The 15069-nt window shown below is 42.4% G+C and overlaps 1 protein-coding gene across 5 annotated transcripts in view; it reads right to left on the reverse strand.

Annotated features, from left to right (window-relative positions):
- The window catches only part of ZFYVE9 (zinc finger FYVE-type containing 9), a 47882-nt gene extending 33213 nt beyond the window's left edge, over positions 1-14669 (reverse strand). Inside the window, exons 1-2 of one of the 5 annotated variants that reach the window (XM_035124161.2) lie at positions 14410-14669; positions 3559-3663 (exon numbers count right to left, since the gene is read on the reverse strand). The gene's annotated coding sequence lies outside the window, so the exon portion shown is untranslated. Of the gene's footprint in view, positions 1-3558; positions 6996-14409 lie in introns of those variants that run through there. The other 4 variants (XM_035124167.2, XM_035124165.2, XM_035124169.2 and 1 more) reach the window with 4 other exon arrangements.
- Between the last annotated feature and the right edge of the window lie 400 nt (positions 14670-15069).

Raw genomic sequence — 15069 nt, forward strand, 5'->3', positions numbered from 1 at the left:
ATAGAATACAATCTGTCACTTCACACAACAACCTACAACTCACTTGGAATCACACTCTTAGCTAACTTTTGGAAATAAAAGTCTTTTGTAAGCAACTTAGAGAACTCTTGTTTGAGTTAAGTAGTACTGTATATAAATTTGGTTACTGACAGCAGGATGACTGGCATGATGATAGAAAATGTACCAATCTATTCTTTTACGTATCCACTAAAACAAAGATCCTATGTCAAATATGGAACATTGCAGGAGTGCCTAAATGAAGGTGACTTATGTTTTAGTGTACAGTATCTGAAGAAGTGTGCATGCACACGAAAGCTCATACCAATGACAAACTTAGTTGGTCTCTAAGGTGCTACTGGAAGAAATTTTTTATTTTGTTTTGCCTAGATGAACACATTCAGTGGGCTTCACAATGGCAATTATTAAAAACTTTGAAACAAAATTAATATATATCAACTACTGAAACTAATTTACTGCCTAACATTGCCAGTCTCCATTAGTATCTACTCCTTCTACCAAAGCAGAGCTCCCCCATTCTACCCACCAGACCAGGTGTGTGTGCTCTAGTGGGAGAGGGGGAAGGGCACTGAGCTGGCTCAGGATCTGCTGGATCTTGAGCCAGCCCCAGTGCCATCACATGAGGGCATCAGTCCTAATCTAGACCCACCTTCTGCATTGCCTAGTGTTGTTTTAATTTCTGTAAGCTGCCTTGAGCCCTGATTCTGGGGAAAGGGTGGGGAATAAATAAATAAAAGAATAAAAACTAGATTTTTCCAGATTGCACAAACACAGCTAAAACACAGAAAGCTAAAAAGGTATAATCAATAGTAGCTGAAAAGTAATTAAACAACAATGGAATTAAAACAATGTAAAAAATAAATCTATTAAAATACAGGCAGTAAAAACAGCACAACACTATTAAAAACCCTTTCCTTAAAAGCAATCAGCTCCCAAAGGCCTGCTGGAATAAAACAATATTTACCTGCCAGAGGAAGGACCACAAGGACAGAGTTCAGTCTAGGTTCACCAGAAATGCGAGTTCCAAAGTCTGGGAGCTGCCTCTCCTGCGTTCCCACAAAAGGTGCCTGAGAGGATCGCAGGAATGAGGCCACCTCAAACATCTCAAGAGCCCAGATAGATTTGTATGGGAAAATACCCTGGGCCTTCAGATAGCCTAGGCCTAAGCAGTATAAGGTTTTATAGGTCACAACCAGCACTTTGAATTGTGCCCAGATACAAACCAATTAGCCAGTGGAGCTCCTTGGGCCCTTTAAAGTTTTCTAGCACTTTTCAAGGCAGACCCATGTAAAGCATGTTACAGTAATCCAAATGGGATGTAACTAAGGTGTGTGTCACTGTGGGCAGATCAGACATCTCCAGGGACGGGCACAGCTGGCACACTGCAGAAACCTGGGCACTCAGGCTCAGGGCTGCATCCAGTTACTAAGTCAGAAAGAAATCAGCAGGATTTCAATTAGTAGTGGCTAAAGTATCAGATCAGGAAAAATTACTGTATTTTTCCATATATAAGACTAGGCTTTTTTTACCAAAAATTAGGTTTAAAGTTGGGGCTCGTCTTATACACGGGTAGTGCTGAGGGGGTGTTTTCTTAATTTGGAGTCCCCCAAAATACATTCTTATACATTGTCTTATACATTGTCTTATACATTACATTACATTGAGTCTTATACATTACATTATATTACATTATACATTACATTGAGTCTTATACATTGGGGGGTCTTATACACGGAAAAATACGGTAATCAGTCTTCCGACCACACACACAACTCAATATCTATGTTTGACCAAGAATGCTACAAGTCATTTCTCATCTGTATAACAGATTTGAACTACAAGGACGCATTGGGAGATGTTACCTAATAAATATATCATCTTGGTAACTCGGTAAATATATCATCTTGGTAATGGATGAGGTGAAACAATAATTGCAAAGAGGGGTAGGTGTGACAGTTCAGAAATCTTCACTTTATATATATATATATATATATATATATATATATATATATATATATATATATTACTTTCTTTTCCATAGCACATTTAACAACCCCACAGGAAATAAAGCTATACTGAAAATCACTGACTTGTCCAAAGCTATCTAGTGAGCTTTACTGTAGTATGGGCTCTTGCCCATTTCAGTCAAATAAATTATATAGTGGACATTTTAAAAGATGACTCCTGTTAATTCAGTAATATTTTGTCTATTATGCTTTGCATTCTTGAAGCTGCAGCATCTAACCTAGATTAATCCATGACAGGATACAGCATTTAGCCTAAGCTTTGCCAACCACATACTGTAATCCTGGTGGACTGGAACAACAACTCAAAACAAGCCTACATATTAGCCAAGGAAGTAATACTATTTCATGCTAAAGTCTTAAATGCCATGTGACTGATATGGCTTACTCAAGATCAAGGATTTTATAGAAATTAAAAGAGAGATCTGAATATCTTACAACGGTGTTTATTATATAGGGAAGGAAATCTGAACATAGAATATTAAAACGAACACTGTAACAATAAAGTGCAGTACACACAACTGACCTGTTCCTGCACACAGTGAAGGGATCAACCAATTCTTTAACCAGAAGCAAAGCCTGCAATTTGTAATGCCACCATCCAAATAAACATTGAAGAAGTCTGTGATGGTATGCAAAATAGTAGGCCTTGCATGCAGACAATGAACCAGACAACCCAGTCATTCAATATATGTAGCCTCACAAGTGAAACAAAAAAGCTAGCTTGCTATGAGCACCTTTCTAAAACTTTCTCCCAAATCCATCCTGCAAACATTTGTGCTGGAGAAGGCAACCAAAATACATTAAATCAAGAACTTGGTGACAGTGCCTGATTCCACAGCTAGGTTTCAAGGAAAAAACCAGAACAGAGTCTAAAGAAAAGTAAGGCAAACTTGGCCTTAAATACACTTCAGTTCACAATCCAATACATTAGTATGTATTATTCACAGCACCCATTTACTGCAAAAGCACAGCTAAAAGTTGTTAAATTTACAGTACAGAGGGCAACCATTTCATGTGGGTGTTCCACTTGCAACCTGTGTACGTCGGCATAGCACATATAAGTGCACCCCCTCCACCTTCCAAAAGGACCAGCGCGTCAGCAATCATGCCTAAAACGGTCGCTACAAACAGGAAACTCTAAACTTTAAATTTAAAAATGCAGGATTCTATTGCAGAACACTATTGTGGCCAGCAATGATAAGAGTAAGAATATATTGAGGGCCACAGCTTCCTTGCCCTTGGTTTAAACAAAACACCCTAGAAACATTACTAGAAATTAGACTAATTCAGAACTCTTATTGTGGAAGACTCTGGGGTGAAAAAAATGTTATGTTTTCTGCTTGGTTGTTTGTTGCCCTAGAAGGGAAGGTAGGACAGAAACTCAATAAATAAATAAATTTCTGATCTGTTTAGGACTGCAATATAAGAAGCATACTAAGTATGCAAATTTAAAGGCGCTCTCTTAATTCAAATACTGTATCCAGATGTATACTGTCATTTGCCATCCTCTTACCTTTTTCTCCTATACATGCATAAAGAAACGAATCAACCAATTTCTATCCATGATATACACTGCCCAATCAGCTAGTTGATTTGAATCTGTATATTCTGCTTGATCCTAAAAATGAAACAAACACCACATTAGAATTCCTAAAGCTGCTATTAGTTGTATGTAGTTTAGCTATTTTCAGCCTGCCTCATCTTGAAATCCAAATTAGGGTAAGATTTCCCCCCTCTGAAACCTATAAAAACAATTTGATAACATAACCTTCGCTCCACTACATTTAAGTGGCCACCAAAGAAAGCCCCCCACCAAAAACATAATTATTCCGTCTCCATGCTCCCACATCTCCACAGCAATTACACAGGTGAACTATCAACTATCCTTTCCCAAATAAGGTGTAGACGGCACACATCTGAACTCATGAAGAGGCAGGAGGTAAGATGGGCTTAAACCACTGTATATTCCTGCGTGTAAGACTACTTTTTAACCCAGGAAAATCTTCTCAAAATTCAGGGGTTGTCTTATATGCCGGGTCATATTTCTTATACGGCGAGTACTGGTAGTTTATTATCAGTGTCCTCAACTGCATCTAGTCTCTTTATTAGGTTGTGCATCCTTGTATAATGTGCTTCCCGCAAAATAGTCAAAAACAACTTTAGAAGAGTAACCAAGCCCTAAGACTACAAAGGCATCACAATAAGTCGCTAGATACAAACCTGAAAAGACTTGCAATTTTCTCACTAGCTTAACTGGTAACACTTGCTTATGCCTACAACAGAAATTTGTACTTATTAATCTCAGGTAATAATAAAGATTTGGGCACCTTATAGCACCTAATCTATAGTGGTTCTCACTTTCATTAGGAAACATGACTCTTATTATAATAAACCAAGTTTTCTGTGATAGGATTAACTTTTTACCAGATTGGTTGGAGACTAACACAAAAGTATGGAGGACATAGGCTTAAGGAAATAGCCAGGAATAAGTTTTTGCTACGAGTATGCAGAAGATGGCAAAACATGAGGACTGCAACTTGAGCTCTTCAATGTATCCCTGTTCCTAGATTGTGTACATCAAGCCTGTCCAACTGGTTGATCGCGATCTACCGGTCGATTTGACTTCTCTCCCTATTTTTTTTTTAAAAAGCTCAACAACTCTGGTCAAACCCAATGGGCAGATCACTGCTAGTTTATTTATAGTGGGAGTAGATTGCAGTCTCTTGAACACCCCTGGTGTACATCTTTCCACAGAAGCATTCAACTAAGCCACCTGGTGACTATCCCTCTGGTTAGTGTACCTTCCCTCCTCTCTGACTCAAAGGAATAGTGTGACATGAGAAATTAAATACCAAAACCAAATAAATACAAATAATGTGTAATGGAAAATAATCATACAGAACAGGACTATCAATTTGACTGGCATACTTCAATGCCTGCAGACATTTAAAAAATGGCAGACCCAAGTGACCTCTCCGGGGCAAAAGTCTGGGCAGGTCCTAGGCTGCCCAGACAACAAGACCCCCCTCTCAGCCTAGCTAAGGAAAGCAGAGCAATATGTTTGGTACCAGCTTGGCTGCAGGAGTTGCCATCATCCAATCATTTCACATACTCCATTCCAGATAGGTGTAGGGTTTACTCCTTAGTCTTTTCTTCTTCTGAAGATGTCCCACAAAGCTGTGGGTATGGGTATGTGCCCACCAGACTAAATAAAAATACATTTTCAACACCAAAGAACCACTGTGTGTATCCACTGACTACAATAATCCTCAAAATTATGTCAATGGGACACTCCTATACAGTACACTGTTCTTTCCCTAGGGCTGGGCGATATCTGGTTTTCAACATTGTGATAACCAGCTAAATATTGTGATATACAGATATATCACGATGCCTGAAATAAGGATGGAACCATGTAGAAGCAAATGGGGTAATGTCATGGTGACTGTTGCCCAGACAAAGACAGGTGGGGAGGAAGAAGCAGCCAAACCTCAAGTCAATTTCTGGATGGGGTGGAATAGAGGGAAAGCAGAAGAGACAGACCCGGGAGGGGGAACCCCCACCCCTATATTCAGATTCTTAGCACAGGGAGACAGACAAACACATGCATGCACGCACGCGCACACACACACACACACACACACACACACACACACAGAAGAAGAGTACAGTGGTACCTTGGTTTACAAACACAATTGGTTCCGGAAGTCTGTACTTAACCTGAAGCGTACTTAACCTGAAGCGAACTTTCCCATTGAAAGTAATGAAAGTGGATTAATCTGTTCCAGACGGGTCCGCGGAGTACTCAACCTGAAGCGTACTTAACCCGAGGTATGAGTGTAATTGGTTCCAGAAGTCCGTACTTAACCTGAAGCGTACTTAACCTGAAGCAAACTTTCCCACTGAAAGTAATGGAAAGTGGATTAATCCGTTCCAGACACGTCCGCAGAGTACTTAAACTGAAAATACTCAAACCGAGGCATACTTAAACCGAGGTATGACTGTAACAGGAATTGAGAAGCATTGAATGGCTTCATGGTTTTTCCCACCTTGTGGGAAAGCTGACCACAGCACTGAGGGCATGGGAAAAGAGATGGCAGCAGGGATGGGAGCAGCAGAGGAGCAGCTCTGAGGTGACGATGCACGTCCGCTGCCCTCCGCTGCAAGGGGAGGGGACTGTGGCGCTGGGGAGGGAGGCGAGCAAGCTGTTTGGCCTGCCCCTCTCCAAATTTGTGTTTGCAATTTGGGAAAGGGAAGTCCCCTTCCCTCTACATCAGGGGTTGTCAACCTGGTGGGCGTTTCAGGATTCTAGGTAGGCAGTAGGAGGTTCTACGGCACAAGCTGAATCCTCCTTCCACTGAGCACTGGTGGGCAGTAAGGAAATTTTACCATCAAGAAAGATGCATTAGTGGGCGGTAGGTATAAAAAGGTTTGTTACCCCTGCTCTACATATTTTAATCCCAGCAGTAGCGACTCTCCCCTTCCTGCAGAGAAAAGTCTTGGTTCAGCCGAGCCACCCCCTGGGGAAGTCATCAGTTCTCAATCCTTTTGTCCAAATTTCCCTCGTGATATATTGCCAGGTCAAAACAGTTATCACAATGTGGATTCAAAAACAGTTTGATGATATACTGATTTATCACCCAGCCCTACTCTCCATCTTTCCGATGCTATGATGCAGACCCGGGTCAACACGTTTTGTGTTGCTTTTTCCTATTCCTGGTTCCCTCATCAATATATACTTTCAACATTGCTCTTCATCCCTCAGTAAGTACAGCATGAAACTCTCGGGATCATGGGTTTGAGCAGGGGTCCCCAAACAAACTACGGCTCCCGGGCCGGATGCGGCCCAATTGGCCTCCCAATCCGGCCCGTGACGACCCCCGCCGCCGGCGCCTGTTCTTGCGGCGCACTGCGCGGCGGCGCGCTTCCAAATCTGGAAAAAAGCGCCAAAAATCGTTTCTGTGCATGCGTATGGGCCTCTCCCGACCCAAAAGAGGTCATTTCCGGTGCACTTCCGGGTCGGGGGAGGCCCATACGCATGCGCACAAACAATTTTTGGCGATTTTTCCGGCCTGGAAGCGCGCCACCACGCCAGTAAATGGGTGTGCGCATGCGCACTGGCGCGCACTCCCCCACCCTCCGGCCCGAAGGCGGGTAAGTCTGGGGACCCCTGGGTTTGAGTCCCATGTTGGGCAAAAGATTCCAGCATTGCAGGGGGTTGAACTAGATGATTCTCATGATACCGTCCAACTCTACAATTCTATGATCAATAATTACGGAGGCCAAATATGGAGAGGTGGAAAGAAATTAGATAAGAGTTAAGCATGAGTAGAGCAAACTGCAATTATACAGTGAAAATGAGTGATGGATTTTATGCGCAAATGGTGATAAGTTGAGTACTGTGCATATTTTGTGGTGAGTAGACATTTTACTAGGGGGAATGGCTTATTTTGGCGTTTCAGTGTGCAGCAGGCATATACATAAAACATTTCTTCTCATGAAGATTATTCATGACCCAATAGTCCCATGAGCCAAGGTACACCAAGGATGCAGAATATCCAGCAAAAGGGCATGACAGCATGACAACAAGGTGAAGAGATAAACAACACAAAAGAATCATAACGCCATCTTCACTCTCAATTTAATAGCAGAATAGGAGGACAGGGAGCAATGTGAGGACTGGGAGTTGCAGAATAATTAACTTCAGTCTTATGAATTTTAGAATGTTGGTGCGAGCAGTACTGCAAACAGAAGACAACCGAACATCTAAACAAGCTTTCATCCTACTGATCCTACATAGTATTTGTATACTAAACAGCGTACAGCCAGCTAGGTAAACACAGCTAGGAGTGAGTTCAAAGCAAAATTTTGACACAGCAAAGTGAAATCAGAATATATGAAAGTGTTTCTAACAAGGAAGTGTCATTCATAGCTAAGCACAGCTATTAGGAGATTTGTACAGCACTTTGATCTGCCTTTTACAGGGAACATTACGGATTTCTAAGTTTGCCATATTAGGGGGGGATCAACACAGAGGTTTCTGACAGTTACAGGTGTTCTAACAAAAAAGTCTATATACCAGAAGAGACATTTAACACATCTAGAAAATTGATGTATTTGAATACTATCCAATAAAGCAAAATACAACCAATTCATATGTTTACTTCATATATTTATATGAATTTCAGTCAATTTAGAAGATGATTCTACAGCATACATTAGCTCAAAATGTAATCATCTGTATAAAATTTTAAGAGCGCATTGATACAATAAACATACTTTTTATTACAGAACACTCAAGAAGCACTGGCTCAAATGAAGTCTAATTTTAAGATCATCAGCTGATGGTAAATGCCTCTCCCCCATAGTCAATGTATGCGGGAATGTAAGAGACTCTGGTTTCCCATCTGTTGCCTCCAGTGACAAAACAAAAGCTATTGTGCTTGAGACTTGCATTTAACCCTTCTTCTTTTGTACTGGCCTAGATCACTAAAGCAATTGAAAGTAATGGACCACAATAAAGTAAACAAGGCTTATCCAAGAAGTCACAACAGTATGCAAACACAAAAAATAAATAGGCCCTCCTATTTTAGTTTATAAGTACCAGTTGCAGTAAAAGCAGCACCTCTAGGCCAGTTGTTCCTTCCAACTGAAACAAATGTGACAGATAACTGTATGAGGTGAACCAGACAGGAATTATCCTCCCCCCACATACACACTATGCAAAATTTGCAGCATGAGTGTCTACTTGCCTCAGGTACACTCACTAAGAAGCTGACATATGGACCAGCTTTCTTAACATTTGCACCAAGACAAAAACACACACTGCCTTTTACAACATTTCTGGATACATGCTTTGTTTTCCCCAGCACAAAAACTAATCTCTGTTTTTTTAAAAATAATAATTTGTAAAGTAGCAGTACAATCTCACCATAGGAGCTGGCAGACTGAACTAAAACAAATCTTCCACTCAACTTCTGAGTTAATTAGATGGAGACAGTGAAGGTTTGGTTTTTTAAAAATTAAATGGGTCAATTTAATGAAGCTCAATTTCCACAGCTATTACTAAAAAGATGTCTACAAACAGAATACAAAGGCTGGAACTTCTGAGGCCAGATGCCTTTAAGGAGCTTGAGAGCAAAGCATTCTTTTTTCTACAAAGTCCATTATTTTCCCATTATCCAAAATGGCTTAACCTACCAGTACTGAGGGATGCGGGTGATGCTGTGGGTTAAACCACAGAGACTAGGGGTTGCCGATCAGAAGGTCGGCGGTTCGAATCCCTGCAACAGGGTGAGTTCCCGTTGCTTGGTCCCAGCTCCTGCCAACCTAGCAGTTCGAAAGCACGTAAAAGTGCAAGTAGATAAATAGGTACCGCTCCGGCGGGAAGGTAAACGGTGTTTCCATGCGCTGCGCTGTGCTGCGCTGCTTCGCCAGAAGCGGCTTAGTCATGCTGGCCACATGACCCCGAAGCTGTACGCCGGCTCCCTCTGCCAGTAAAGCGAGATGAGTGCCAGTAAAGCGAGATGAGTGAGAGTCGTCCGCGACTGGACCCAACAGTCAGGAGTCCCTTTAACTTTACCAATACTGAACCTTTGAAGTACTAGTAAGCAAGTCCCATTGACAGGAACTTGCAAAGTCTGTATTTAATTGGGGTCTTGCTCTTATTTTATTTTTTTAATCATTTTTATTAATTTCCAATATAAACAGTCAATTAACATACAATCATAATCCAATTAAAAACAAAAAACTTAAAAGCTATTTTTGTTTAATAAAAAACATACAATATATATTCCGTTGGGAAAGTGTACTTGCACAAACTTTTTTACAATTCCAGCTACCGTTAACTACCTTTATCTAAAGATTTATTATTTAATCTAAAGGACCAGTCAGAGCAGTCCTCCTCATTAACATCTCCAGGAGAGATTCTCTTCTCTATGTTCTACCAGTGGAAGAGAGGTTCCTGGTTGAGATGTGGAAGATGACCTTCTCGAGATCACATTATTTAATCTAAGCTGTGAAAGTTTACTCAAAGGAGGTTTGTTTCACCCAAATAATCGTCTAGTACAGGCATCCCATCCCCAAACTGCGGCCCTCCAGATGTTTTGGCTTACAACTCCCATGATCCCTAACTAACAGGACCAGTGGTTGGGGAAGATGGTAATTGTAGTCCAAAACATCTGGAGGGCCAAAGTTTGGGGGTGCCTGGTCTATTACATAGTGAAGACACTTGTGTTCTGGGGCAAGTTTGGCCTGTTGGATGGATGTGTTTATTGTACTGACTCAACACACTTTTATTGTACTGACCCCACAACCCTGCTGTGATATTCTCCAATCTTGCTTGTTGAAAAATACAGTGGTACCTCGACTTACCAAGACGATCCATTCTGTGGCGCTCTTCGTAAGTCGAAGTCTTTGGTTGTCGAAGCGCCCGTTTTGCACATGCGCCGACCGTGATTTTGCGCTTCTGCGGATGGGCCGACCACACACGGGGCGAAAAGACTTCCGGGTTTGCTGACTTCAGAAGTCGAAACCTTCGGAAGTCGAGTCATTCGGATGTCGAGGTACCACTGTATGCAATTTTGTTTTGTTTCTTTCATATCCTGAGCACTGCTTTTACAATGAAGGGGCAGGAAATACTTTAAACAAATAAATAGGTCACAGTACTTATGACTCAACTATTTTCCTCCTATGCTTATTGTGATTGGTCAAGTTGAAGAGAGACTTCCTGTGAATTAAAATAAACATACATGTAATCATAATCAATCACACCCTATGACTCTACTTCAGTAACAGCTGGACCTGCATCCTAAGCTACATAGCTGCTACAGCTTGGCTCTCAGGAATTGGCTCTCCAGTGTTTCAGTCTGGAGTCTTTTCCAGCCCGACCTGGAGACACCATTAGCAGCAATACTAAGCTTGGTCTGACTTGTATAAGACAGCTACCTATAGTCCTTCTAAACACACAATGATGGAGAAAATTAAATATTACTTTGAATAGAATTCAAATGGTGTTGCTTCATTGGTGGAGGAAATAAATTCCCTCCTCCCTCCTGCAAACCCCCCAGAAATTTGCTCCAAGGGGTTCCCCAAAACCTCAGCAAATTTTGGGGAGCAGGCAGGGAGGAAGACTTGCCGGCCCTCTAGTTCTATAATAAAAGCCTTCCATCGGCAGAGAAACACTGTTTGCTTCCATCTTTGACATCCTCTTACAGAAGTTAAAAGGTTTAGGCAACTACTGTTCACTGAGCATTTCAAACAGTTTCCAAAATTTCACTCTTGGCCACATGCTCCAAAAACCTTTGCATCAACTCCCAGGTTTCATTCAGCAAAACGAAGTCAAAATTACTAGAGACTTGTTTCAACACCTTTGTATAGGGCTTGTAAATAGATGCTTTGTCTCCTATGTGAGTAGGAATTGCCTTCAAGCCACTTGATATGGATATTTACAACAAATAAACTGTGTTTATTTTTATTTTAAACCACAAACTACTAACTTAAGCATGCTTGGGCTGGTGGGTTAAAAACTGCCTTAATACCAGTACCATGAAAAATATATACTATAGCGCCCTAATATCCATAACTTTGCTTATACAAAGGTGGTATAAACTAACATGGCTTATGGGCTTCCATTTGAGCATCTGGTTGCCCACTATGAGACAGAGTTCTAGAATACATCCAGCAGGCTCTTATTAAAATGAGGCAGATTGGTCAAGTTATAACCTTCCAGCTCTAACAAAGCAATTCTATACATATTTACCTAAAAGTAAATCCCACTATGTTTAATTAGGTTTACCGGTATTTCCTTGTAAGTGTGTGTTAAGACCGCAGCTTAAGTAGATTAAAGTTATTTCATAACCCTTCGCACAGGCCCATTCACAACTACAGGGATACATACATACTTTATCACTGTTTCTGTTACTCCAATCCTAAATATCCACCTGTAAGCCTGTTTTGAAATATTATTCCAAAATAAATATTGTTAGTTATACTTTATCCAAACAGTTAGATGTTGGCATAGAAATTCCTAGCATAGATCTGTTAGCAATCCTGCTATAGTAAGGCATATTATTTGCCTGTTGACTGCAGCATATATTTCTGCATCCATTTACATTTTTCATCTAAGGAGCCCAGTTGTCTAGGATATACACTTTCATTTTCAAATGTAAAAGAACAATGAGAGAACATAAATGCTAGAATACATGCTGAAAAGCATCTGCTCTGAACAGTTCATCCTTTACTTATGCACTAAGAATTAATTTATTAAAATAATGTAAAGCCTGCCTAAGTTATATGTTAAATTATATTTGCTTAGATTTAGAGCATCATGGATTATGGAAGGATTAAATATTTTGCATTTTTAAAAAGAAACAGCATAGACATTCACAATCTTCAAATAAATTTCAGTAAGCTTTCAAGCATGAGACTAAACCAAAGCCTAGATTTGATGCCATGGGACATGCTGCAATTATCAGTGAAGTAAAGTTGCTTTTAAAAAATCAGATCTCTATGGGGCCCTTTAAATTTTGGTCAAGTGAGGGCTGCTTTTTTAATGAAATGCTTCTGTGCAGATGAGCAACATTTAAAGGACCTCTGGGCCATTGAAGAGCCCTCTTAATTGTGGCAGCATTTACCAGATATCAAAATCTAAAGTTTTTTGTCTACTAAGTTTAATCAAGTGTAAATGGATTTTTAGTTTAGTAAATCCTGGCCATTAAATTATACTGATATTAATAAGGCATGCAATATTAAATCCATGCCAGAAAAACAAACATTAATTCACTACCACATACGTGCATCTTTGTGTTGCTGATCAATAAAAGCAGTTTTATCTATGTTGGGCCAAGCTCAGACAACCTAACAGTTTTCAGTACAATCCAAACAAGCACTCCACTTTCATGCATCTATATTCAGACTTTGATATTTTACATAATAAATATATTATCCTTCTAGATGTCTATGTGCTAAAAAATAATCAACCTGCTGTCCTTATAACCTTTAGTGTGACCTCCATGTTTCCCTTACTCACTCTACCAGGCTCTTTGAAATTTTGCGTCCATCTTAAGTCACAAATAGATAGCAGCAGGTTCAGATATGAAAATCTGCACTAACACCACAAGACCATTCAAGTTTTGTGAACATTTTACATGTGGAACTTCACCTTGTTTAAATATATTAATAAATATATTCTGTTATTATACTTCTATTTCAGTACATGCAAATACTATTTGTTTACATATATGCAAAATACCTAAACATTCAAACTTATCAAGGTAATTCCCATCAGTTATTCATGTTACAAGATATGCAGCCCCTCCATTGCAACCAGTCATCTGGACCTACTTACCCACATCCACAGAACTAAAAAATACCTGAATTTTATCACCAAGGTGAGCATCACTTAAGTGAGTGCAACAACAAACACAATTAAAAGTAACCTTGCCTCCTGGTAAGCGCTCTAGTTCGGCAATGATGGCACGTTTCAAATTATTTAAATAGTGAACAGACTGCAACAAACGACGCCAGAGCAAGGGAAGGGACTTCGGGCACAAAATAGGACACCTTGACAGCAGTACAGTATTCCCGTCAGATCCAGGATGAGAAACTTGGGCTGCGAACAAATGGGAGCTGCCTGTAAAGCAGCAGGACAGGAAAGAAAGGGGATGCAAGAATGCACAACTGCAAAAACAAGCAAGGACTGTGAAAAAGCAATGCATATGCTCTACAGTTGGGGGGGGATGGATGGATGTATGGGGGAGGGGAATCTACTAATTAACAGAAAGGGTATGAGAAGGCTTGCTTGTTTGTTTGGGGCGGCGGCGCGGGGGGCTGCTACGTCTTCTAGCTCGCTTCCCTGAGATATTAAGAGGGGTGGGAAGCGCTATAAACGAGAAGCCAGAAACTCCTCGCGGAAGGCTTACCGGCTGCCATGAAAGGAACAGGGCTCTCTTCCCCCCAACCCGCTCCATCAGGACAAGCCAGACAAACAAGGCGAGGGATAAGCCGGGACGAGAAGCTCCTCGCCTACCTCTTTTATTCTCAAGGTCCCAAGGCTTTCATGATCCCTAGGAGGGAGGAAGGGAAACTCGTGCCCCTAAGGTGGGGGGGGAGAGAGAGAATTGATCCAATGTGTGCTGTGGGGAAACGCGCTCCGACCCTCAGTTATGTCGCCTCTCGCCCCGTTTCGGCCACCCTCCCTGGTGGAAGGTAAGGTTCCCTCAGCTTCCTCTCCTCAGGAGCCCTGGGGAAGCCCCAAAAAGAGAGGCTCCTCATGCCGCCCCACAGGGGCCTGGGAAAAGAATGCCCGGCCTTAGCGGCCCGACGGAGACCGGCTAAATCGGGAGGCGGCCAGCAGCTTACTCACCTCGGGAGGCGGCGGCGGCAGCAGCAGCAGCGAGCGCCGCCCGGCCTGCATGTCGGAGCGGCTCCCCTTCGGCGCCGGACGCTCAGCTCCCGGGCAGGCCTCTTCCCGAGCTCAAGGAAGGCCAGCGCGACGCCTGCCCAGCCTCCCGCTTGCCCGCCTGTTCCCGACGGCGAGAGCTGCCTCCTCTCCTGGCTGGCTGGGCTCCCTCGCCCGCTTGCTCCGAGGCCGGTAACCAGCGCTCCCTGGCGGGCCTCAGAGGCAGCGCACGGCACTGCGGCACAAGCGGGGAAGCCTGACCGGCCTCCTCAGGCGCGGCTGCGTGGTAGAGCGGCGCCGCGGGGAGGGAGGGTTGGTGGTGGAGCCGCCGCCGCCGCCGCCGCCGCCGCCTCTCGTTTATTTCTCCGTTTCCAAGCGGATGCCCAGGCGAGGCTTCCTAAGTAGGCACCGTCCGCCTAGGGAGCAAGCAGCCGCGCGAGCCTCTGGGAGGCGGAGTCGCCAGAGGGCAATTTGGATGCTTTGGGGAAACCCCTCTCTGCGCGCGAGGAGGACAAACAACTGGCTTGCCAGCTACCTAAGAGGGGAGGACTCGAGCATTGCAAAGAAACGGAGAAGGAGGCGTCAACCTCCCGCCGCAAGCAAGGACGCAGCTGGAAATCACTG

Source organism: Zootoca vivipara, chromosome 7 (assembly GCF_963506605.1).
Source record: "Zootoca vivipara chromosome 7, rZooViv1.1, whole genome shotgun sequence".
Lineage (NCBI taxonomy): Eukaryota > Metazoa > Chordata > Lepidosauria > Squamata > Lacertidae > Zootoca > Zootoca vivipara.